The following is a 26,683-nucleotide window of genomic DNA, read 5'->3' on the forward strand; positions in this document are numbered from 1 at the left end:
CGCTGAATTCCGGATGACTTCAGGAGGGTCCTCGAAACACCAAAATTTGTTGGATTTTCCACGCAATTTCCTTTCTTGTTAGCCGAGCCCAGTCGAAGTGCGTCCGCTCCCGTCGGCTTCTTCAGGATACTCCGAGGAGTCGCCCAGACTTGAGTACAGGATCTAACGGAAATCCACTGGTGTTTGCAGAGCCAAGGATGGACTGTTGGCAGCAGCAGGTGCACGTCATAACAGGAAACAGGTGAAAAATGCACCCGAATAATAAGGCGGCCAGAAAAAAAACAGAGAAATAAAGGGTACCTGAGAAGAAAAACAATGGATTCAAGGAAGATATTAGAGAGAAAAGAAAAATAAATCAACTCTAAATGATTACGTACTTAATTGGAACGCATGTTTAGAAAAGAATATATATATATATATATATATATATATATATATATATATATAATGTTGTAGGACAGAAATAAAGAGAAAACCAAAACAACATAGGTAACCTTTCAGGGGAGATACGTAGAAAAATAACTCCTGCGGCATATAATTTAAAGAATGCGAAATAGCAAGAAAATAGTTCACTCAACAAAAGAATGTCAGCGACAATAGCCAGGTATAGTGCTGCTTATGTGTAGAACCATTTGCATTAAAATTGCACAAGCGACAGGATTCCGAAGCAACGTCGGGAATTGAGACGTTGTAATATCTGATGAGCAAAAAGACTTCAGGCAAGAAACAAAAGGAGCAGTAGGGAGCAGTCTTGGAAGTAGTGACGGACGTCATTACACATCTTGCCACAGGAACAAAGTGAAAAGGAGGATAGACTCTTTTAAAATAAAAAGAAAATCTGCCATGCCCTGTATTAGAGTTGTAGTCGCATTACGGGGCGGACATATGTGTGGTATATTGAGGGTATCAGGTATTCAAAATAAATCATTCTGTCCCGCCATTATTTTCGCGCCAATATGTGCTCCACGGCCTCGGCGGCAGCTTTTCAATGGAGGCGAAAAGCAAGGCGCCCGTGTGCTGTGCGATGTCAGTGCACGTTAAAGATCCCCAGGTGGTCGAAATTTCCGGAGTCCTCCACTACGGCGTCTCTCATAGCCTGAGTTGCTTTGGGACGTTAAACCCCACAAACCAAACCAAACAAAACAAAACAAGGAAAGAACGATGTAAGCGTGAACGGACATAGCATCTTGAAAGGGTAAAAGGATGTAAACGGCCGTACTGGCTTGCGCAACCAGCTGCTTGGTCGGCCAACTCATTGCCATAAATGCCGGAGTGGCCCCGGATATGTAATAACATGAATGGAGCGAGAGACGATAAGCGCGACAGGTTCTTTTTAATAGTAAGAATTGTGGGGTTACACGAATTTACTGAAGAGCTGGCAGAGAGCAGAGACAGAGACTGTATAGAAATGAATAGGTGTAGTGGGAGGGTTGTTAAGTGCATATTCAACTGCAGAAATAAAGACTACAAGTTCCGCTTCATACGCACTGGAAGGTGGCTGCAAAGAAAGGCGATGAACAAATAGTATGTTTTGGGTTGAGTTAAGCACTACAAAAGCTGCACCCGCGGAGTAAAGTGTGAACGACCCATCAGTATAGATATGCAGTGCGCGTTGGGAAGAACAAAACATGGCTTCCTAGTAGGCGAGTTTAATAAAATGAATTTTAAACTTCATTGAGGGATGATCAGTCCAGGGATTGAACAATGGCTGTGTTTCAGAAGGGTTATATGTAACGTTGCCATATACTATAGGTTGCTGGAGTGTAAAAAGCTTGAACTCGGCACATAACTGGTCTAGATGAATAGGCAACGGAACAACATTTGCAAGAACACTAAGTGCAGCTGTTCGCGTGGTTGCGTAGGCGCCAGTAAGAGCGAGGAGTAGTATTCGTTGTAGTGATAGGACGCGATCTCCTAGTAGAGAGAGGACAGTGATACCACCATGCAGGGGCAGCATATGTAATCGAGAGGAGAATGACTTGGTGATAAATTTGACGCAAATGAGAAGGTGAAACGAGAAAGTGTAAATTAAACCAATAAAGGAGCTTAATGGTAGAGGCCAAAGTTTTAGTTTGCAAGTGGTTTACATGGGGAATAAAGAATTAAACCAATTAAGGAGTTCAGTGGTAGAGGCCAAAGTTTTAGTTTGCAAGTGATTTACATGGGGAATAAAGGTAAGGTACGAATAAAAAACTACCCCTAATAATTTGATAGTTGTCTCGCACTTAACGCTGTGAGATCTACGACGGATGGTGGGTTTACGCTTATGTAATGTTGATACTCCATTATGAAATAAAACATAAGAACATTTTTGTACGTTTAACTGAACACGATTTTCGGTGCACCAGTGCTGGACCAAAGATAGAACGCTGGTTGCCCTTGTTGATAACTCGCGACTTATCTTACCAGGTACAAGATAATGGTGTCGTCTGCATACGCCTGAATGTGAACTGGGGAAGGAAGAGATATATTTAGGAGGTCATACAGGACAATGTTTCAAAGTAATGGGGAAAGAGGCGAACCTTGCGGACTACCAAGAGAAGGAGGAACCGAAATAGAACAAGAAGGCGACTGATATTTTAAATGCCGGTCATCTAAGAAGGAAGCTAAAAGGCAATATATATATATATATTTTTTGACATCGATGCTGCCTTAGAAAACACAAAATGAAAGAGTACCAAACACTGTCAAATGCACCTTTAAACTCCAGAGAAATTAAAACCACAGTGTGCTTCTGTTCGAAATCCTGTAATAATTTACGTAATTTATAAATGGCCTGGACAGAATTCCGGCCGTGACTGAAACCATACTGATACCTGTGAAGCAAGTTATCTTTTGATAAAAAGTAGTACAGTCGACCATAAAGCAAGCGCGCGAGTACTTTACAAAATGAAAAAGTAATACAAATCGGGCAGTATGAGCTCGAAAGGTCCGGTGGTCTGTTAAGTTTGGGAATAAAAATAACTGCCTATTTTCCGTGGTTGAGGGAAGTGACCCAAAAAAAGAGAACTGAAAATGGAGAAAAAGAAAAAGGGATGAGCATTAAACAAGAAAATGACAAAACGAGGAGAGATAAGATCAGGGCCAGCAGAAGACCGTAAATCAATTGAAGTTATAAAAGCCTCAATTTCTTCAAGAGTGAACGGTGGATCCTGGATTGAGTTATTATAAGGCTGCTTAATAATATCCCTAACGTCAGTAAGTAAAGGTAGATCTAAAGATCTAAAGGTAGATCTATGATCAATACGACGTGCCCTTTACAATAGCTGAATTAGACGCCGCTCTTGCTTCTTGTCGGCATTCATCTGCACCTGGTCCTGACGGGATTACTTATTCAACCTTATCGAACCTAGGCAAGGATGGCAGAACTGCACTACTTAATTATTTCAATGATATATGGGCTTCTAGTACTGTTCCTGAACACTGGAAAATTAGCTGCCTGGTTGCTCTTTTGAAGCCTGGAAAGCCTCCTCTCGAACTTACCTCATACCGGCCAGTTGCCCTAGCAAGCTGTGTTGGAAAAGTTATGGAGCGCATGGTGCTGGCAAGACTTGAGTGGTATTTAGAGAGTAATGATCTTTATCCGAATATGATGACTGGATTTCGCCGCGGACGCTCTTCCATTGATAGCGTCATCGACCTTGTGGCGACAGTAGAACACGAAAAGCGTCACCGTCGACTAGTAGCTGCTGCATTTTTAGATATAAAGGGAGCTTACGACAACATGAAGCTATTCTTGATGGACTTGACGACGTGGGAGTTGGTGGCCGGCTGTACTTGTGGATTGTAAGCTATCTCAGCGGCCGCTCTGTTTACATGACTACGCCTGAAGGAGATACTACCCAATTTCAGGTCGGACGTGGAGTTCCACAGGGAGCAGTCCTCAGCCCAACTTTATTTAACGTTGCGCTAATTGGCCTGGTGAGGGAACTGCCAACTAACATCCACATAAGTGCATATGCTGACGACATCTGCATCTGGGCCTCTGGTTCGACGCGCCCACAACTACGTGCGAGACTGCAACGAGCTGTGTCATCAACATCGATGTACTTACGTCGTCAAGGTTTATTTTTAGCGGCAGAAAAGTGTGCAGTGATCGCGTTTACGGTGAAATGTGTCAGCCGCTACCCGATTACCCTTCATGGAGTCGTAATACCATACGCCTCCAGGCACAGATTCTTGGGAGTGATTATTGACCACTGACTATCTTGGTCGAAACATATTGCTATGGTGAAGAAGAGGCTAATTAATTTTTGCCATGTACTTCGTTACATAGCTGGCATCAAATGGGGTCCAACTGAGCGCTCCTTAATACGGCTTTACGAGGCTCTGTTTGTTGGCTACATCCGGTACAGTCTCCCAGTACTCTCTAGTATGAGTATTTCCTGCTTGCGGACTTTAGAGAGCGTGCAAGCGCAGGCACTGAAAATATGCCTTGGACTGCCCAGATGCACCTCTAACAAAGGCACAATTGAAGAGGCACACGCTCGCCCAATGTCCATATACTTGTCACACGAACCACTTCGTGTATATTTACGAGCACTTACAAGACACCGTTTTCACCCACTCAGCAAGATTCTGGATGAGAGGCCGGACTGCAGTTTTACAAGTGCACTCCGCTGCCATCAGTCGCAAGTACCGACAGGATATGCCCTCCCATATCGTCCCACCCAACCACCATGGACGATGGATAAACCTTTGGTGCACCTTCGTGTTCCCGGAATACTAAAGAAATCAGTGGTACCAATTAGTGGACTTAAAACAACTTACTCTGGCACACATCTGGTCAGAATATCCCAGTTATATCCACGTATACACCGATGGATCTGTGCCAGCACAGGCATCCGCTGCAGCTGTGGTCATACCAGCTCAGAAAACGACTCTGCATTTCCTTTTGGGACATACCTCTACATCAACCGCTGCCGAACTTGTAGCCATTCGGGAATATATTCGCTATATATGTGGGGAACCACCTCAAAAATGGTGTATATTCACGGACTCGAAGACTGCATTACAAATTTTGGAAAACTTCTTATGCCACACTGCCTATCAGTCCCTGGCACTAAACATTATGGAGCTCATCACATCTGCCCAGCTGCAAGGCCACATGATAATGTTTCAATGGATTCCTGCCCACTGCGGCCTCCATGGGAATGAGCAGGCCGATGTTGAAGCGAAAAGCGCACTCATCAATGGCTTCCAAACAGCTGTGCCTTTTTCAAGGGCGGATACGACGTGTTTTCTAAAGAGTTATATGAATATTGCTACAGCAGCTTACTGGGCTCAACCAGACGCCCGACACATCCGTCTAAGAAGGCTCGATCGAGCATTTAAATTTAATGTTCCGCGTGATATTCCGCGTCATCAGACATGCTTGATACATCGACTTCGTTTAAACGTGGCTTTCACGCGCAAGTACTTACATTTAATTGGACAGATGGACTCACCGGAATGTTCGACTTGTGGCATCCCAGAGACTGTGGACCATGTATTATTGGTGTGCCCAGAGTATGCGAACGAAAGAAATGTGCTAGCTGCTTCCTTGAAGCGTTTAGGCAAGAGGCCTCTGTCGGAGGAACTGCTGCTGGGCGCTTGGCAGGACAAGGGGAAGGGCGTCCAGGCAGTGCGCGCTCTTTGCCGTTATTTGAGCGCCAGCGGACTTGATTCACGTTTGCAAAGCAAGCTGCTGTACGGAAAATATCCCATATGAATTTTGAGCATACGGTATTATTGGATATGGGGGATATGTGTCATATGGGACATATGGGGAGTACGGGTGATATGTGCACTATGGGCATATGGGCGATATGTGTGATATGGGCATATGGGCGATATGTGTGATATGGGCATAAGGGAATTATGGGTGATATGGGCATTATGGGCAATACGGGCAATACGGGCATTATGGGCAATACGGGCATTATAGGTGATTTGGGCAGGATGGGTGACGTGAAATCCACGGCCATATAATTTCTTTTCAGGTGGTGACATTTGAGCAGGTGTCCTACATTATACAATAAGAGAAGGCTGGTAATGACTGAAATTTTCGGTATTATTTATTTGGCTTCTGATATGACATATGAAGTTGCAAGCTTGCATTTTTCATCTGTTCGTCTTTCAGCATTTCTGCAATATATCTTTAGTTTCTGCATGCACTTGCTTGGAGGCAGCTGATCACTAGCATTCCTTCTAATATATGAGACAAATCCATCTGGAAAGCAAACAAATGAGAAAAAATTCCAAAGAGAAGAAATGGTCAATTTTATATAATTGTAAAAATAAATTATTGAAATCAGTCAAGAAACACCAAAACAATTCACAGCAATATAAAAGAAATGGAATTGAAAACATGAATTCTCCACAAATGTGAAGGATGTTGAGCTGTGTTTATGTAAAACAGCATGAACATGACTGAAAAAAAGATAATTAGATCAAGATTCAAACACTCACTTGTTACAGCTGCCAATTTATAAGGGGTCAGGGCTTTTTTTGAAGGCTGAATTGACTAGAGTTCGTAAAGCGGTGACACGGGGCCCCTATCACACTCCTGTTTTTGAGCTCTGACACAGGCAGCCTTCACTGGTTCTTTGCAAAACAAAGAATCCTTGGGCCGCGTCAGGAGCCACTGCCATCTCTCTACAGGGATGTACACACCCTTGCCAAGGTGAACCTGCATGGAACAGAGAAAAGCATTACCCTCCGCATGCATGCAAAAATAAAATATGAACAATACAGATAAAATATACACTCCAAAAGAACCCTTAAGCGAAAGGCAATTTCCTTTAATATATCTTCAAGGATATTTACCAGTCATGAGGCAGTTATAAATATTTTTCTAAGTTATACAGGTTATGACAATTTGATTAAGCTTTGTATTGTTCACCAATTTAATTTGTTTTGAAAAAAGATGTAAAACAGATGAATCTTCAGTTAAAAAAATCACTCTACTGGCACATTTTGGTGCCTGATAAAAACCTTTGTTCACAGATTGTCTAAAAAAAACTTGAGTGTGAAAACATAGGTTCACTTTTCATTAGACTAGAAAATTCAAAGAGGTGTTCATGATAGCACCTTTAAAGAAAATTGCCTTTGAACAGTTCAGTAAAAACCACAAAGATTTTGGAAGAAATTGCAGACCGTAGAAAACACAAACTTGTACATTTGTAGTATCAAATGACTCGTTATTTTCGATATTGATAAACAAAATAAATAACCCTCTATGCTTTCCTTGTTACGAGTGGCAGTAGGCTCACCTTGTATGCGCCATACAATGAGCCGCTTATGTCCCTACAGTTTGATCACTAGCCACGTAGTGATTTAATATAGGTTGTATGGTAAATGTGATGAAATAAGTAATTATTTCCATGCATACCCAAGCACATGGTAATAAGCAACAGTAAAAACATGAATGAATACATAGACTTCTTGACCTTTCTTTCCCAGTTTTTAAGTGAGATGGCATAGCAAGAAACACAAAACAAATGTTAAAAGGAGATTTTCAAGGTGTTATGGTCACCTCCTTACGTATTTCTGTCTGTGCAGTTGGACAAGTATAAGAGTGGTAAACATATGCAATTCCCCTACCTGGTCATTTACTGTTGCAAGTACAGGTACCTGGTCCCCAGGCACATTCGAAACCTACGAGGAAAGGAAAAGCAGTGAAACACGTACCAAACTGAAATCCGAAGTCACACATGTTTATAGATGGGCCACAGTAGAAAGGTAAAATGAACAAAAAAACATATTGCTCTTTGTTTTGATGTTAGCTATGTGTTGTCTATAGCCACGAAGAAAAGCCACCCTTACAACTCTGATGTGTAAGCAATAGTAAAAGCATGAATGAATGAACACATGATTTCTTGGCCAATCCTTTCCAGTTTTTAAGTGGGATGGCATAGTAAGAAACATGAAACAAAGCGAAGCAGTGCACATTAAAAAGAGTTATAAGTTAATCTGGGTGTTATGACTTTGTCCCAACGTATTTCTGTCTAGATAGTTGTGCAAGCATAGGAGTCGAAAGCATATGCAATTCCCCTACCTGGCAGTTTGCTGTTGCCAGTACAGGTACCTTGTCACCAGGTGCATTCAACACCTACAAGGAAAGGAAAAGCAGTGAAACAACAAACTGAAATCTGAATTCACACATGTTTATTTATAGATGGGCCACAGTAGACATGAAAGATGAACAAAAAAGATAATCCTTTTGATATGGATAAGGTTAGCTATATGATTTCTACAGCCATAAAGAAAAGCCATCCTTACTACTCTTTTGTTTGCATATTTTCAGTCCATTGTTCGCACTGTTTCCTGAAGAGCTAGAAACGAAAGGGATCTGTATAAGTAGAAAACAGCTTAATGAATAGATCAGTGGTTATCAGCAATGGATGGGTTGGGGACCTCTTGTAAACCACTGAAAGTTGACTGTAGAGGGGGGTAGGGATTCTTGTGAGGACTGCTGTTGCTGCAGTTCCAAGAGATCAAACTGGGATAGGGTCCATACTAAAGTGACCTCTAAAAATGTGCACTTGATACGCCAGCGGGCCACAGCTGAAGAGGACATAGACAGAGGCAGCATGTCAGTATGCATGCTGCTGGAAAGGACTGAACTCCTTCCAACACTGCGCTGCTCACTCTCCCACCCCAAATGTTTTGCCTGCAGCCCCATCTAGCAGTGCAGCAAGAGCTCGAGTTTAACTAATGCCTGCATCAACAAAAGCTCTCTCTCCCTCTCTCATATGCAGACTCTCAATTTCCACACTCCTCTCCTGTGTCTTTGCCTTTGAGAAACTAGTTGGCTTTGAACCTCCATGCTTTTAACCCTGCAAAGCTGTTTTGCCAGGCCAGAGCAAAGATCTATTGCATAAACTTTCTTTTTGTGGGGAGATGTGTGTTTGCAGACCCTCAAAATATTTTTGCAGACCCCCATTTGAAAAACACTGGCATAGACCATCTGGAATGCTTCCACCAGATTCCAACTCATCTCTTATATTGTTGTCAGCCTTCATGCTCACTAATAGTTTTAAAAGCCATGCAGATGCACAGTGGCAATATGGCAAACTACAGTAGTCGTTGAGCAATGGGTATGCACAACATGCACAACTACAGCCAAGATTTAAAATTGAAAGGCACTTCAGAGACAACTGTACTGGATGTTTCATGTTGATATAGACTACTGTAACTTAGGCTAATTTTTAATTCCCCATTAACTGACTTATTACATAATCTTAGTTACTGAAAGTTGTAAATATTTGCTGCAGAGCCAGAGTGGGATATGCAAACTTGTATAGTGCCAGTGGAAAACAATCATTAAATTGTTTCCTATATTATATTTCTCATGCTGTACTTTCTTGCATTCTAAAATTCACAGAATATGAGAAACAAAAGCCGTGTGACCAGATGCTTATGCCAAGCTGCTGTGCTGCTCTCAAGCATGCAGTGACTGACTGGGATTCCTGCTTTTTATGCACAATTTCACAATGAATGTTCCTAACTGAGCATTCCAAAGGAGAATGAAAAGGCTCTTTACTTTGTTTTGCAGTCAGCAATGGTCAGTCAGTGCATCAGAATTTGCACCTTCACATGACACAGGCTAGAGATCCAAATATATACAACACTGTTGCGTCGCCATGCCTACAGTTGTACTGCTGCCAACCTTGCCCACTCATTACATATTCTCGACAGCTGCATAATAGCAAAGCTCAAGCGCCCAATCAAGTGACCTTTTCTTTCATATTTTATAGGCTTTAAAATGCAAAAAAAGAAGTTTGTGAGGCATACCGTGCAAGAAACAATTGATTAGATGTTTTCTGAAGTTGTTATAAAACCTTGCATATCTCACTTGGGGGCTGCAGGGAATAATGTAGGAGTTAAGTAAATGTAATCAGGTAAGGGCAAATAACCTTTTTGAAATCTTAGCTCAAGTTGCTTGGAAAGCTTGTATAGCAGAAGCACTGAAGGAAGTCATACACTGCAAGTCCCACACTGAAGACCTATTAGTGATAGAATGTTCTGCTCAGCAAAACTGTTTTAATGCTTAAAAGTTTGGCACTGTCTATGAAAAGTGATAGCAGATTGACAAAGAATGATGATACGGACTTCTTATCAGCATCAATTTTACAGCAAAGCTGGCACAGCCCAGTGATCTCACAAGCTTTCTTTGTCATGTTTGCAGCTACTATACAACAATTATGGCACAAAGTTCATATCTGGATGTTAGAAGAAGGGGGTGGCAGCCCTCTCGAACCCGCGGAAGTAGCGAGGGACGTAACAAGACCTCAAGGAGCACAACGCACGAGACTGACGTAGTGGCCGCGTCACGGTAAAAGCTTGTCCTCCCTGCTTGGAGGGAGCCTAACCGATTCTGCAGGCATCTTAAATAAAAGTTGTTCTCTCTCTCTCTCTCTCTAGAAGCAACCCTAAAAGAGTGAAGTGCAGGCACACAGGATGCAACAAAAGGAGCATTCGTCTATTTTCATTGATACTCTGAAGAGGAGTCATTTTGACAGCTGAATAAAAATTGGTTGAAAGCATTGTGTACACATAGTTGAAATCAAAATGGTACATGATGGTTTCACTTGAAACTGCAGTCTGCTTAGTTCAGGAAGCCAGAGCCCAGACCATCTATGCATGGCCATCACTTCAGCTGAGCAGGCAATATCCTTAAAGTAATTTATGAGCCACATTTACAGCACCACAGCATTATGCTGTGGAACAAATCCTAGCATTCAACTGCTTTGTATAGGGCAATGTGCTTGTTACTTGCTTTTATTTTTATGCAGTATTGCTTCAATGAGAACACAGACTGAAACCTGCTGTAAAATGTCACTTCCTTTGCTTTGTAGACAAGCTCGATCACGTCTATGCCCTGCAAAGTTAAGTCAGTGTGTGTGCCAGAAGCTCGAGGTAATGAGTAGTAGACATGGGCATGTTTGTTTTCCCTTTGCCAGTGAGCTGCAGTTTACCGATAGCATGTATAAACTTTCTCTTCATCAATGAGTTCATCTGACTTAACTTGATGCTTTTTTATTATCGGTGCAGCGCATTCACGACGAGGACGAGAGGAGACACAGACACCTGGGCGTAAATGCACTGCACCGATGTCTAACCAGCATGCCCAAGCATCTACCTTGTCTTCATTTTTTTGCTTGCACCCAGGTTCCTACTTTCTCAGATTCACTCAACAATTGCTGCTCTAGCTCTTCATTTCATGTAATATCTTGCAGGAAACACTAAATGTTTAAAAATACACTGCATCAGGAACAAAAGTAAAAATATAAAGGAAACTAAAAATGAAAAAAAACGGTGTTTTAATTGCAGCATTGACTGTGACAAGGTGCGATTGGACAAATTTCGCCACAGTCATTGATTTAAAAGGAGGAAACCTATAATGCCATCGGGAATTCTAAACTGGAAAGTCGTCGCCTCTCTAAAAATGCCACAACCACATGACAACTGGTAATGTGGCTAACTTGCCACTTGCGAGTTTTTGCATAAAAAGCTGGCTTCACTTCGGGCTTCAGCCCCATTAGCATTTTTTGTGGTTTTGTGCCCTGGCCTTTAACTTTTCTTCCAGATTTTTCATGAAAAAAGAAACATGTGGCTACTGAGATTATCATATTTGCTTTGTAGGTGCGTTTGCATGTTGATGCCCTTCTGTCAAATGTAAAGTGCAAATCAAAGCATCCAAAACCATGTTGAAAGTTCAGCGCAGTTGTGCAGGTGTATCTCGTCCCTTTGTCCTCGTCTGCCAGCACTGCAATACCATAATGCTCGACAACTACTAACTAGCCCAGCAACATATCCAGCATTAGTTTTAATAGTGCTGATTGCACAAATTCAGTGATTTTTGCAATTGTTTCAGTTTTGCGTTTTAAAATTGGAGGTGGATCAGCAGGCCATGCAAATTTCACTGTGATGCATCTTCAGCTATCACAACTTGCAACATTCTCAGAGCCGGATTAACAAAAATAAGGGCCCTAGGCTAGAGTGCATGCAACCTCCCCCCCCCCCCAATTTGGAAGTCCCTCCTATCACTTCCATATTATACTTCTGTAAAGACTCCATTTCATTTTACCTACACCAAACTAAAAAAAAAACAAGGTGTGATTACTGTGATTGGCACGAGAGTGATGCATTATTTTTAGAAAGAGACCTCCCGAGTGAAGGGGAATTTCTGTTTTTGGAGCTCGACAAGGTCTGACAAAAGCAAAAGCTAAACAAAGTAAGATCAGGTGGGGGCCCCATCTCTTCATTCTGATTTTCTCTCTTCATACCTGTCGCTCAACATTCAATACTATGTGGTTCGGGCTCCCTTCTCACATCCTCGGAGATAAGGTTCTGTGCTTCAGCATCCTTAGCCCCCACATTTATCCAGTGCTACATTCTATCCTATTCTGTATACACAACTGTCACAAATTTCTGTACAAAAAGATATGAAATACAATTAAAGAGTGCATTTTTAGTACACAATGACAGTTGTAGTTTCGAAGCGTGCCGTAAGAGTACATAATTTTCAATGCAGCACATATTCTTCAACAGTACCTAGTACTATTTAGATATTCATACTCTCTCTTGCAATACGGCCCCGTCTAGTGACATCAACATCTACATTTACACCATAAGACAACAGAGACAGCGCCACTGCTTGGCATCATCTGTGTTCGCTCCAAATGTGCAAAGTGATCTTGGGTGCCGCCGGCACCTCTTGCACTGGATGAACAAACCAGAGGCTTAGGCTTTAGGCTGTGTGACACAACAGTTTATATGCTGCCCGAACACAAGTAAATTGATGCCTACAATAAGAAATCCTATTGCCTAGAACAGCTGCAATGTGAATACAAGTACATTAATAAGGTAGAAAGTTGGGCGAGTTGGTATATAGACATGGTTGAAAAAATCCACTGCACTAAAAGAGATGATGTCTAAATGCTTAAAAAACAGGACAAGCGCAGACTCACAACTACGGTTATTTGAAGAAACAGACGAGATATATATATACAGAGAAACAAACAGATGCACCTGCGCAGAACTGCCAGATAGTAAAAAAATTATTACGTTTTAAGTTTTATCTAGGTATAAAAATTATCTAATAAAATAATAATAAAAATTATTATTAATAAAGTTTTATCTAGGTATAAAGCAAGGGAGACAAAGGCTGGGTGATGCATCTATCACCTTTTTTCCTGATACAGTAGGCCTCCTTAAGTTCTCATGTTAGCCTATCTCGATGATGGAAAAGAATGCTAGTTTGTGTTGAGAACTGCGGATAGCAGCCTTGTGTATCTTTATTACCATTCTTATTTTTTCTTCGTTGCATTTCCTGCAATGCACAGCCACGTGCGAGTAAGTGTCGGACGATATGGCCTCCAAATGCTCTTTCAGACATACATTTATACATCGGCCCATCTGGCTAACATACACCTTACTGCAAGATAAATGGAACTCATACACAACCGCACATGCAGGGGACGTGCCATGATCTGTGCCTAATACTAAACTGAAATGGGCCAATACTCTGGGACAAATCAATTTTTTGCTGTACACAGGCAAATCTGGACAATTTGAAGGGTGCAGAACAAACCACTGTAATCTCATAACAATGGGCGACATTCTTTATGTTATGCGAGAGTTGTGCTTATAAGGTATGATCTATGTTTAGAGTGTATAGTCGTGGTGTTTTTTAGCACAGTGGATTTTGTCAACCAAGTACAGTAATAACTGACTTCGATGATGCCAATAGAAAACTTATTCCCACAGCTAATATGTCACTGATTCAACAAAGTTGCTGGCTACACTCAAGGTCCCTCACTGCACGTACTCGGTGAACACAGATGGTGCCCAGCGGCGACTGTCTCTGGTGTCTTCCGGTGTAACTATACAGTTTTGTCGATTTCTGACATTTTTGTTAGAAAACATTGCTTGCTACAGACAAAATGGCAACAAAGTTTGAAACAAAATTCCAAGCACAAATAATATTTTGGCCTGTCCGAAATTGAACACGACATTAAAATTAATGGTTAGGAAATGACAGGCTATCACAGCATGTTACGGAGACGTACACCCCGCTATATATCATGAAGATTACTGTCAGCACATATCAAACGGAATGCTTATAATTCTGTGCTTACATCGCTGCATTTAAAACTTAAAAACAAATCATTTCGCTTAATTTTCAAAAGAAAAGTGTTTATAACTTGCCAAGTTTCTTGTGCGGCAAATCCTGGAGGTGGCTATCTTGATCTTTAACCATTTCAGCTTCTCCTCCAGCTTTGTGACCTTTCTTCGCAGGGACTTGCTATTTTCTTGCTCCTTCCTTAGCAACCATCTCTCAATAAGCTCATCACCCGAGCTTTCAGGCCATGGGAGTCTTGTCCGAGAAGGAGCAGTTTTTTTTTACTGCGTTTCACCTTCAGAATACACAAAGTATAGATTAGCAAGTACCATTTTCAAGCATCCATGCAGCTTCTGAGCAAATAAAAGCATTCAGGCAAAATTCACCAACTTACTTTATCAAATAATCACCACAAACATTTTTGCACCCAACACAAAAACCTACATGTGTTATCTCAGAACCTATAGTAATCCAAGATCTTGATCTGGCTGGCAGAAGTGCTGGCTCATGGCATCAGTGCCTCTGCCAGCATGACACCTGGGCAAATGCGCCCCCCCCCCTACTGGGATGAGCAAGTTTGGCTCCATAAGATAACAAAAAGACAACGTCCTGCCATCGCCCATGCACTGATGTGACATTCCAATAGGATCTACTTTTCTATAGGAGAATTGCATTGCATTTGCAAACTACTTGCAAAAAAGGCCCTGAGAGACACTGCTCAAGGGGACCTTTTTTCGCATTCCTGCAGTAGATAACAAAAATGCAACAAGACTGCAAAGACATGAAGCAACACATGAAGCTATGCCTAAGTATCAATATCACCTAACAGCGCAATGCATTTCTAGCGTGTGCACTGGGTGCATGCTGATCTGCGCCTTTACAATAATGGGCCACCACTGTAATGAAGAACTCAAGTTGCTTTATTTCAGATATAAAACTGTGGAAAGACATGCATCCACAGTACAAGTGGCATGGTGATCAGAGACATTTTGCTATTGCAATCAGTGCTGCAAATGTGCACGACCGAAAATCCAGCTTTGGTGAAAACATTATAGGTGTAGTGATTCCGTTAGTTCAAATTATATAGCCCATCACTTACAAGCAGAACAAGATTGAAATTTCAAGCTAACTGCTTGAAGAGCCTCGGTATGTTACCTTTTGAGAATGGTGCATTTACTGCTAGCAAGCGTGCTCACGCAACGGATCTATAGGCTTTGAATTTTTCTCAAGTAAAAAAAACTGCACCACGTCAGAGTCTATGCAGTGATACGGAAGTGTCAATATAGTAATAGTCCAACTTTGTAGAAACATGTGCTCTTTTCTGGTGCACACAGATTACACACATACCCACTGAATCACACTGTTGTAAACCAGAAGCATTGAAGTACTACAGCAGCTTCGATTGTGCAGGATGAAGCAGCTAGGGACCAATAAGTTGATTAGACGCTTGTGCCTTGCCTCCTGACGTGTGCCTCCTGCTACACTCTGCCTGCATGCTGAAATGGCAGCCACTGTGGCCCAAGTGCAAGCTCTCTATATATCCCAACAATTGCCTTTTTTCCCTATTAAGTTTACATTACTCTCCCCCTACATTTTTGACCATTGATTCAATATGCTCAATATATGCTTTTCTGGAATGATCTCCGCTTTGTCACCCTGTGCTGCCGCATCAGTGGTTTATTTCTAGCAGCGCTGGTCCGACTTTAGGAACAACTCTCCACTTCCGAAAGTGATCCCTGGTGCCAATACTCCTTTTCTGATATCTCTCAGCACCTCTTACCCATTGTATTTTCTTGTTGCTCTATGCTTCATTACTCCGACACGTCTCTTCCCTTTCAGCTAAATACTGTTCCTGCTTTCCCACATACATATTGTCCTCGTTCGTCCATCCTGTAAGATATCTGTATTTTAAAAGCCTCTCTTTCCTTAAATATTGATGACATGCTGCAGAAGACGACCACACTGAATGTTACCACGGTTGGATAAATTTTAATGGCAACAAATAAATGCGCAACAGATGCAGGTTCCTTTTTGTCATTTGCTAATTGTGCTAGCCTATGTGGCATGCAGAGAGAGAAATTTATGGGAGCTAAACTTATTGCTAACTAAAGGACACGTTACACAGCACTTTGCAATGGAATATGGAATGTATGTACACATTCTATTACGTTTTCAGTGGTCAGCGTCAGATAATGTGAGTATAAATAATGAGCAGATAAACTAGCTGGCCGCACTTCTAGTCGGCAAGCTCCGCCGCCCGTGCAACGTAAACATTTGCTTGCGAGAAGACGCATGCAGCTCGTGTCACTGTCCGGAACAGCGAAAATGTCTAAATATGTTTCCACGGTCATCAGCACGTCAAACTGTATGCGAACTCCACATTGCAAAATATGCGCCGATTATAACATGCCGCGCACGCACAGTGCAGCGGAGTGCTGCAAGCCAAATAATTACATGTAAGCAGTTGCATAGTACACTGAGCATGTTCTTTTATCAGACACTATTCAAGCCCTCAAGAAATGTCCGCTCATGCCAGTGCGCGAATGCGCACACGCAGGAATGCTCCAATAAAAGGGAGGGGAATGCGGCAATTACTGTGAGTATGCGTACTCGCTGTCCGTTATTCTCTTATTCAAGAAGGGTTAGGGGGGTGGGGGGATGAGGCAATTACTCTGAGCATGCTTATTAAGTTTCCGTTATTGGTAAGTACTTTGGTGCGTATGCGTGGTTGTGTTTGACCGTACACACAGCGTTGACGGCGGGCCGACACCGATCAAAATCTATTCAACGCCTCCATGACCTTTTGCCGAACAATAATATAAGAGCCGCAAACTTACACAGAAGCTACATCAGCAGGCAGTAATAGTACGATCGAGACAAAAAATATTGCAATATACTGGTAACACATGCACACTTACATCCAAGAAGCAGAACGTCGCCGGGGGGTAGGATTCTTGTAGTTCACCGTTGAACGTCTCCTTCCAGCAGATTCTCTTGCATTTAGCAGAGTCAGCGCATGTGACCGGGTTAAAATCTTTGATTAAGGAGACATCCACTATAGCTTTATACCCATCTTGTATGCTGTCCTCCCTTCTCTCACAACACAAGCAGCAGAGGCACCGGCGGAGCACACTGCGTGGGCATAAATAGACGCGCGCCAGCAGCAGTAACACTACACCAAGAAAAGTCGTTTCGGCGGGAGCAAGCCGCGGAGGAGGAGAAAAGAAGAAGCAGACCGGAGAGAGAATTTAAGAATGCGACGGAAAGGCGAGAGTGAAGAAAAGAAAGCGGAGAGCGAAGTTCTTTCCTAACGGAGAGCGATAACTCGTTTCGGCGTGAGCTATGTGGAGAGAGTACGGGGGACTGCGGAGCAGCGGAGGAGGAGGAAAAACGAGAAAGCGCAGCAAGTTTATAGATGTGGAGAGAATGACAGAACGCGGCGAAAACGTGAGGGAGGAAAACAAAAAGCGGAGCGCTTGGACAAGTTTTTCCTAACCCGGGAGACGCGAGGAAACGAAACATGGTGATGGTAGAAACTTTAATTGCCATATATACAAACGGTGGGGGAGAAGCCCACTGGGTGCTCTCGAGGAGACAGTCATTAAGATGCAAAATAAATCCCTTGGATCGCAAATTCGCAATCCTTTTCAAGGCATTGGAAATGATACGGCGCTGGCCTACTTCCAAGCTCAAATATAATAAATCCAGTTATTTCATTCACGAATTAAGAGTGTCCATAGTGGAGGTTGGTACAACAATACGACAAAAAGAATGCATCATATCGTAGCATAGGTTTGCAAAACAAACAACAAAAATGTACAGTTGAACAAGTACAAGACGGAGAGTCTGTCAATAGGACATTCCGTTATGTTTTGTGCATATGTATCTGCAAATACCGATGATACGAGTTTTCCCAAATAATTGCATTGCCGTCAAGTTGGAAAAAAAAAAACTGAAGAAAGGCTATGTCTGATCAGCTTCCTCCTTTCGTCAAGCCTAGGAGGTGACGAGTTGAGATAAACCGAATGTGAGGCAAGGACTTTTATTCCATGATATCGAAGGAAAGTTAAAGTCATCGAATAAAATGAAGGTGTACAGATATGATGTGGTTTATAGCATGAAGCATAATGTGGAATTCCGCTGCAAACGAAGCTGCCGCGTGTGGGAGCCAGTAAAAGCAGCCGAAAATAGCGGTTAGGCTAAAAGCTCTAGAGTGAACGTGATTCAGTTCAAAAGTTTGGGGCAATATTTATGGGGCGGCAGAGCAAACTTTCATGTGTAACGATAATGATGGTGCCGCCGCCCCGTATGCTGAAAAAAAAAAAGAAAGGAGTAGGAAGCAAACATTGTGTAGCCGGTTATATGTTCCCAAAGACCATCTACGGAAAGACCTCAAGCCATTGTTTACAAAATACAGTGGATACCACTTATAACGTAACCGCTGATTGTGAAGGAGGCACAACAGTGTACTAAACACTAAATGAGGACTCCTCTATCACCCTCACCGCACAGCTTGTGTTCCAACTATAAGGTCTTGTTCCGAGGCTCCTCATATTATTTGTTTGAAGTCAAAGAGACAAGGATGCTTTAGCCCACTGCGTTTGTGACTGCTAAGGTTAGCACCACCGCCTTTGCGAAACTGAGCGTGCGTTAGCGCATACACAGTTCCGCGCGCAGCGGTCTTGGTAATTTACGTGGTCGCGCGCTGCGTGCGGTATGCTGAAACTAATCTGTGTTCAGAGGACTTAGTGCGGTGCGTTTTGTTCATTTATTATTGAGATGCGTGTGTAGCTTCAGGTCAAAAAGTGCGGTACCGCTTTCAGTGCAGCGTTCGAGGTCCCGCGACCTACGTTATAAGCTGTCTACACTGCATGTATACTAGTCCTCGACTGCAAACTGGCAAACAAGTGCCTAAAAAATATGCGGCAACGTAAAAATGGTATATAAGGAATTTCTTAAGAAGTAGCAACACAATAACCGAACACTCCGAAGACTCCGACAAGAAAAAAAAAAAAAAAAAACTTCCAAGAACCATCCGTCCTGGAGACCGACACCAAGTATCGGAAAAAAGCGACTTCTTCAGTTAGATGACCCCGAACCACGTGAACCGTACGAGCTAGCCACAACGCAGAAAAAAAAAATGACCCCAGCGAGCACAGCTGCTACCGCACACCTGAACCTGCCGGCACCTTGACTCAATATAGGCTTTTAAATCTCCCCCCCCCCCTCCTTCCTACTCCTTTAAACCCCACTCGCTCTCTTCTCCTTTATTCGTCCCTCCTTGCTTCTCAACAAACCCTGCGTAACCCGCGCCGGAGTCGAGCAGTAGGAATTTAAGAAGTGATGGTTGGAGAAGTCTCAAGTTTAGAGAGCAGATGCGAGCGAGGGGAAAGTGGTGGGGAGGGCTTTAACAATTAAGCAGCTGCAGCAAAGGAAATGACCTCGAACGCGAGAAAAAAAAAAAAAAAAAAAAACAGGCAACACGAAGGAAGCAGCATCGTATGCATGTAGGGGTTGAAGGCGATGGAAGAGGGACAAGCTGGCGGCACCTGCACAACACGAAAAATGTGTGTGTGTGTGGGGGGGGGGGGGGGAGGTGATTTTTGCTTTTTGGCCGGGCCCGGGCTGGGCTCGGGCTTGAAGTTGGAGGTCTGGGCCGGGTCCGGGATTGAAGTAGAAGCGCACGGTTCCAGGCAGGGCAGAGGCTAGGCTGTGTACGGCTTATTCTTTCGGAAACATATGAACAAGAGCACTAGAATCGTCCAAGTGGTTTATGAATAAACCCTATACTAGTGCATTTGTTAACGTAGAATGAGAGAAAGCTCAATTGTAGACTTAGTTTAATCAGCGGCACTTAGTGGTTTGTTAAAGTAACTTCAGACAAACACGCCCGGCGGCGCACAACGGCACAGCGAAAAAGTTGAAAAAGTGAAAAACCTGCAGTGCGCTTTACTATACAGTGCAGGTCTTATGAAGCGCTGCAACAAACATGGCTCCTTTGCATGAGCACGCGCCTGCTGAAGTACACAATACCGCTCAGCAACCAATGGGCGCACTCTGTCGGATCAAGCAGACTCTAATCTTCTCGATATTGTGTTTAAGACTGGACATTTGAAACCTTCGCCGGAGAAGAACCTTTAATCGACTGCTCAGCAGGCAGCAACTGGTGCGTCAGTACAAAGATAGCCTTTGCTTTGCTTCGCTTTCCTTCACCCCCTACCCCTCCTCAAAAAATAAAAACATCTCTACGCTGCGATAAACGCCATTGGATAAGAGCGCACTGCTTTATGGCTCTGCGGTTTTCAAACGCGTATATATGCACAAAACAAGCGTTTTGCTTTTCGTCATTGTTGAGATGAAGGGCGACCACCTACTCACACAGGTTGCTGTGGCATAGTTGCCTTGGGCAGTAGGTATCTGTGTTTAATTAAGCAAATAACTTGCCCCTTATATCTAATTTCTAATAAGGATATATATTTAAAATGCCTTTAATCCATAGATCTTAAACATACACATCGAGCACAATATCATTCAATAAAAGGGCTTGCAAAAAATTTCTTGACCAAGCATTTGCTTCTGTCGGTTCATTAAATGCCCTTCTCTGATGAGAATATTTGTCAGATTGTTATCCCATCTTGATTTGTTATTATGTACCATATTTAAGCAATATTATTTATTTATAACCTTATCAGTTCTATTCGAGACATAGATGGGAGTGGCTTGGTTACATCAAAAGTGCGTACATAGTAGTAAACTAAGCAATTACAAATGAAGTGCAGTCATGACCGAAGGAAACAAAATCGTGCACAGCATATATCTACAATCGCTAATTCAGCAATTTAGATAACAGAGATAGTTACTCATGGCTCTTAACACATACATTTTTATTGGTAAGTTTATTGCAACTAGCTCCCTTCCAACATAGTGTCTCGTGCACATGAAAAACGCATACAGAAAGTAGGTGTACAGTTCCTCGTGCACTATCCGCTACATCCGAACCTATAGCACCCAACTCCCAATTAAGAGCCTTGGTAGTACAGCCTTTAGGGAGCCCGCGCAGGCTGACTTTGCAGTGCCTATGCCGGGCCGAGTCTCGGAAGCACATGTTAGCATGGGCCCGGGCTAGGAGCCATGGGCTCGGGCTGGGTTCGGGCTTCAAACGATGGGCTGGGGCCACGCCCAGCCGGAAATTCAGGCCCGTGCAGTGCTTATCGTTCCGTGCTGCGGCGGTTGCGGTAATTTTCGCAGTAGCGCGGCGTACGATATGCTGAAACAATAATCAAGTGCTGAGCAGACTTAGTGGGTTGCTTTTCGCTCACTCATTAATGAGATGTTCTCGAAAGGGAAGTTATCCATCTGGCGTGAGCCATAAGGCCAAAAAATAAGTGCGATACGCGTTTATAATGCGAATGTTCGCGGCTTCACGACCTAGGTGTTATAAGCAGTATACATTCTATACTGCGCTTTGACTGCAATATGGGAATACAAGTACATAAAGAGAAAAAATCCGGCAACATAAAAATGGTATGTAAGGAATTTCCTATGAGAACGCGCGACACCTACCATATAGCCAAACATTCCATGCTCTGAAAAAAAAAAAAAGAAAACTTCCAAAAGCCCTCCGTCCCGGAGACCGGGATCGGAAAAAACGCCTTCCCCAGGCAGCACAAAGCATTGGGCCAATGTTGTAAGTACGATGGCAAACAGTGGCCCCACAGTGGGCCAGCCTAACCAGCATGCTCCCAACATAGGACATGCCAGTCAACACCATGTCCAACAATGGCCCAGGCTAGCCAATGCTCTCCCAGTGTTGGCACTGCCAATAGCCGGCACTGGCTAGCTTGGGCCAAGATGTACAGTGAGTTCCCGATATTGGCGCTGCCATAAATATAGAATGTCTATATTGGACTGAGATTGCCATTGTTTCTCCAACGTGGTCGCACCGGGTTTTGAAACTGGCTATAATGGGCCAAGTTGTCCTGCGTTCCTCCGTCGTTGGGATTTCCGTTTTTTAAAACTGGCTACAATGGATCAAGTTGTCCTGTGTTGTTCCAGCATTGGAGGTTCCGGTTTTTAAACATGGCTACAATGGACAATGTTATCCTCTGTTCTTCCAGTATTGGATGTTCAGTTTTTTAAAGCTGGCTACAATGGACCAAGTTGTCCTATGTTCCGCCGTCGTTGGCCATTCCTTTTTTAAAACTGGCTACAATGGACCATGCTGTCCTGTGTTCTTACGGCGTTGCCCGTTCAGTTTTTAAAACTGGCTACAATGGAACAAAGTGTCCTGTGTTCTTCCGACGTTGACCGTCCCGTTTTTTTAAACTGTCTGTAATGGACCAATTTGTCTTGTGTTTTTCCAATATTAGCTATCCTTGTATGAAAACTGCCCACGATGGACCACTTTGCACCCTGATCTCCCGATTGTCATTACCATCCTAAAAACCCAGCTTTAATGGGATACCGAAGTGAATATTTTCCGTTGACCATTCAATCAAAACAAATTCTACATTTTTATGGTTGAATACACGTGCGCTGGATGCCAAACCGCGGCATTTAATTCCGACAACATTTCAGCCGATCGTTCGGACCTCACAGAGTACCACGTACGGGACGACAATTACTATAACGCATTCAAGCACGTACCGCTGCAGCTGTCTGGATTCGTCTGTTCGGTGCGCTCATATGCGGCGCATTTTTGGGGGTCAGCTAAATGTGTTTACGGTTTTAGGCTATGGGCATGCATGCAGACTTTGTCGCAGGCGCATACGTTTGTCGCACAATTATATCTGATGATAGCACGACCGTGCGACCACATATGTATACCCCAGGCCGGCTAGCACTCACGACCAATATTCCTGTATTGGACGCCGATTACACCCCTGCATCTACTTAACCTCTAGTACAAATCCAGTTGTCAGTGAGAACGCGCATACAAAACGAAACCGTGTCGCCATAGCATGATCATGTGACATTAAATTAGTGATTAGAAGGTAGCGTTTTCATTGCCGAGAAGGGAAACGTTGCCTCAAGTTGAAGGAACAAATGACCATTTTCTCAGCGATGTTTTTGTTCTAGTGCTTTTGTATTATCCATAAGGAACTACGCGCAGAATAGTCTGTTTACCTGGAGAAAGGACCGAATATGATGTGTGTACTTTCTGGACGCAATCACTGGCAATCACTTTCATGAAAATGAAAAGCCGAAAGACTCGCGAGGTTATCATTTTAGTTTTGGGCATTCAGAGGGTGGTAAAAAGATGATAGTTTTTCGCGCAGACTGCGAGCATGAAGGCCCCGGTACATTTATATGGCGCACAACTTATATATCGGCAATAAACAACAAAAATAGTTTGTTCCGCCTATTAGTTTAGAGTTTGACCATTCCAGCCGCGCTAGGCGGTGGCAAAGGAATAAAAAAACTGTACAGGAATGAAAATAATGTGCGCTCTCGAGTCATTCGAAAAAACGAATGCAGCCCAGAAACATTGTTTTAATGAGGCAGTTTTCCATGCCCTTTCCAATTCTTTCATTCTACTAAAATGATTTGGAATACGTTGCTTGCTCATTGAACGTTATCGTCTTTTTGTGCAATCCGCGTTAAGGTGAAGGTGATTGCGAAAAACGTCTGTGTGTTGCCTGATGCCACAGCGCATCAGAACCTCGACGCGCACAAAATTGATTCTGAATCTATCATTGCTGTGTCTGTCATCGTCGATTCGCGAAGTCGAGACAAAACATGACCGAAGAAATATTGTTATAGCTGCAGAATGATGAGGACGAAGTGGCGCGCTCGTTTGTGGAAGATTAAGAAAAAGAAGTGCGTCGAACGGGGGCCCTCGTAGCCTGGCTCCTTGGCTGTTCCTCAATGTATATATATTTAATCCTCTTTTGTAAATATATTTCTCCCTGTTACAAAATTATATGCCAAAATTTAAAAACCTTGAACAATTCATAAATTCCGTACAATCTTCAGAACTGCGCGGTGCGCTATAATTGGACAAAGGCTTTATCGAAGTGGCCATAATTACTTGCGCTACAAAATTATGCAAGGTGTTTTTTAATGGTTTTGAAAGCTGAGGTAGTGTAGAATGGGTGGAAAAAGTTTGAACAATCTTAAAACTGTTTTTTTTTTCCTAAAAATTTTCAATATTCGCTGTTTTCTGTAAATTAGCGCGATCGTATCTTTGTATTCAAATGTCATAAAAATACGAGTTTTAGCGGTTTGCGGATAATTATGCTGAGAACATATTGTGGAATTATTGCTGCTCTACCAAGAACCTTTTCTGAAATAAAGGCCTGCAAATTAGGAAATTTTCATTTCCTGGGCCGATGTTGAGAATTTTTATAAAAACATCTACTCATACCTGAAAAGCGAACAAATGAATACAAATAAAAACTATATATTTAGTGAGATAATTTTCAGCTAGATAACTTGAACATAATTTGATTAATCTATAACCAAAGTTGGCCAGAATAGAAGAGAAGCTCGGAACTCCGCCTCTTCGACATTATTAATCAGTCATCACGCAACAGTATATAATATTTTGAAGTAAATATAAAAGGTCGAACGACCATCCTTTGTTCGATCATAGGTGGCGAACGGGAGGGGAAAGATGACGCGCGCATTTGTCGATGCACCAACTGTATGGATTTACGCAAGAATGTGGATGGTAGATGGGGAGGCTTTCTATTTTTTTTAGGAAATGTTATGTACGTGGTTGGCTTGAAGAAACAATGCGTTTGCGAACACACAAAACAAAACTATTTTTTAGAACTCGACTCGAGCGGTGCGCGCTGGCGGCCGCTCATCGGCACGGTCCGAAGTCACGGCTGGCCGGTGCAAGCAGAAGAGGGCTGGGAGGAACGGAATGTTGAGAGGGTCGTTGGTCCTTCGTTCCCACGCGCAGCCCATGCGAACACAACACCGCGGCGGGAATCGCGCACTGGTTGAGCGGTTCGCTGTTGCCCCTCGCCTACGCGTCTACGTGCAAGACACAACAGAAAGCATCCCCAGCTGCGCTGCTGTGCGGCCTCCTCCCGAAGCGTTCATTTCAGAGCTTGTTGAAGACACTACAAGACTTGTGACAGCTTCTTAAACCTTTCTTTAATTTCTTCCCTCATTAATTTTCTTTTTCATTGCGCTGTGCATAATTTTCTCTTGCGCCTATACATGTCCATGTGCTCCGGTTTGTGCTTGCTACATATCAGCGAATAGCTGAGCTGTGATATGTCGCCGGAGTACGGATTACAGCAATGGCGGAATACCATCGGCATTATCGGACTCAGTGAACGCCGTCATCTTAGACCGTGAGTATATATCTTTGCAGAATGCCATTGCTTCATAATTGGTTCTATATAATCTCCCGCCAGTCCCGAATGTTCTCTTTCCGTATTCTCCTCGAAACAACTGCGCGAAGCATGACTTCAAGAACTAAGCGAATTTTCCTCCGGGTTACATGCAACCAAGTGCGTGGACTTATTTGCTGGCTGCGATATGAATAGCATTTGCGCCGAAAATAGAGGAGCCGTGCGTAACAGGTGTGTACGCCACCAACACGTGACAGAACACTGCAGGCAGCCATTTGCGAAGTTTTTTGACTGTGCAGCGCGCCGCAATCAATTAGTAACCAGATACTATGCGCCCGGCTTTGTACATATATTTTAGACAGCCTCTCTTCTGCGCGCAGGAAGCCATGTTCACACAGTTTTTGGATTTTGTTAAGAGTTAAGGGCAGTTTTTTGTTTTCAGATGTACAGATGAAGTTTTGAAAACTGTCCGCGCCGTCTGTGCAAGCGAATTTTACAGTGGGGCGGACATTGTGTGCGTGATGCCGCTTGATGATTAGGCTATAATCAAGTCATAATGAACCTCCACTTTTATAATGGTTAATATCATATTGAGGAATTGAAAGCCGTGAACAGCGCAAGTGAGCCCCTTTTCAAAATTTTTTTAATCGACGCCCCCCTTCTGAGCACGCGCCTTCAGGTGAGGGCGTTATCAGAAAGCGGCGACAATAGGAGAGCGATTTCGCAGACGCGCTTCGAAGGCGGGGGAAAATAACAATACAAACAAAAAGGCACATAAGCCGTGTGTGCACTGCGTCCCTGTCACTGCAAAGTAAACAACGTGCACGCGGGACACATTGTACAAAACATTGACGGCCGGTATGAGGCAACCATATCGTCCGAAATATGTTGCTCGCGAAGCGCTCGATCACGGCGCGCACTTTCAGGCGAAATGGGACAGGCCGTCAGGTCCGCCTGTTCGGCAATTACAGCTCTTTGTACCTCACGTACCGTACCGTATGCATGAAGTGCACGCCATAGCCATCGTGCAAGAATGTTGAAACCGAAGCAGCGATCCACGTGTTCTAATTCTATAGGAAATCATTTGGGAATAGAAAAGAGCAACTTAATATGATGTGCATGGTTCTTTAATGAACGATATGTATAAATGGACTGTTGAATAGTTACAGTAATGGAGTGTTGCGCTAGAATTGTTTACGGCCGTGACCGCAATAAATATTACTCATATTGCTCTTAGGTTTAAGCTCTGGCATTGATAAGCCTA

This window comes from Amblyomma maculatum, chromosome 2 (assembly GCF_055883805.1).
Source record: "Amblyomma maculatum isolate TAMU_Amacu chromosome 2, ASM5588380v1, whole genome shotgun sequence".
NCBI classification, from domain to species: Eukaryota; Metazoa; Arthropoda; class Arachnida; order Ixodida; family Ixodidae; genus Amblyomma; species Amblyomma maculatum.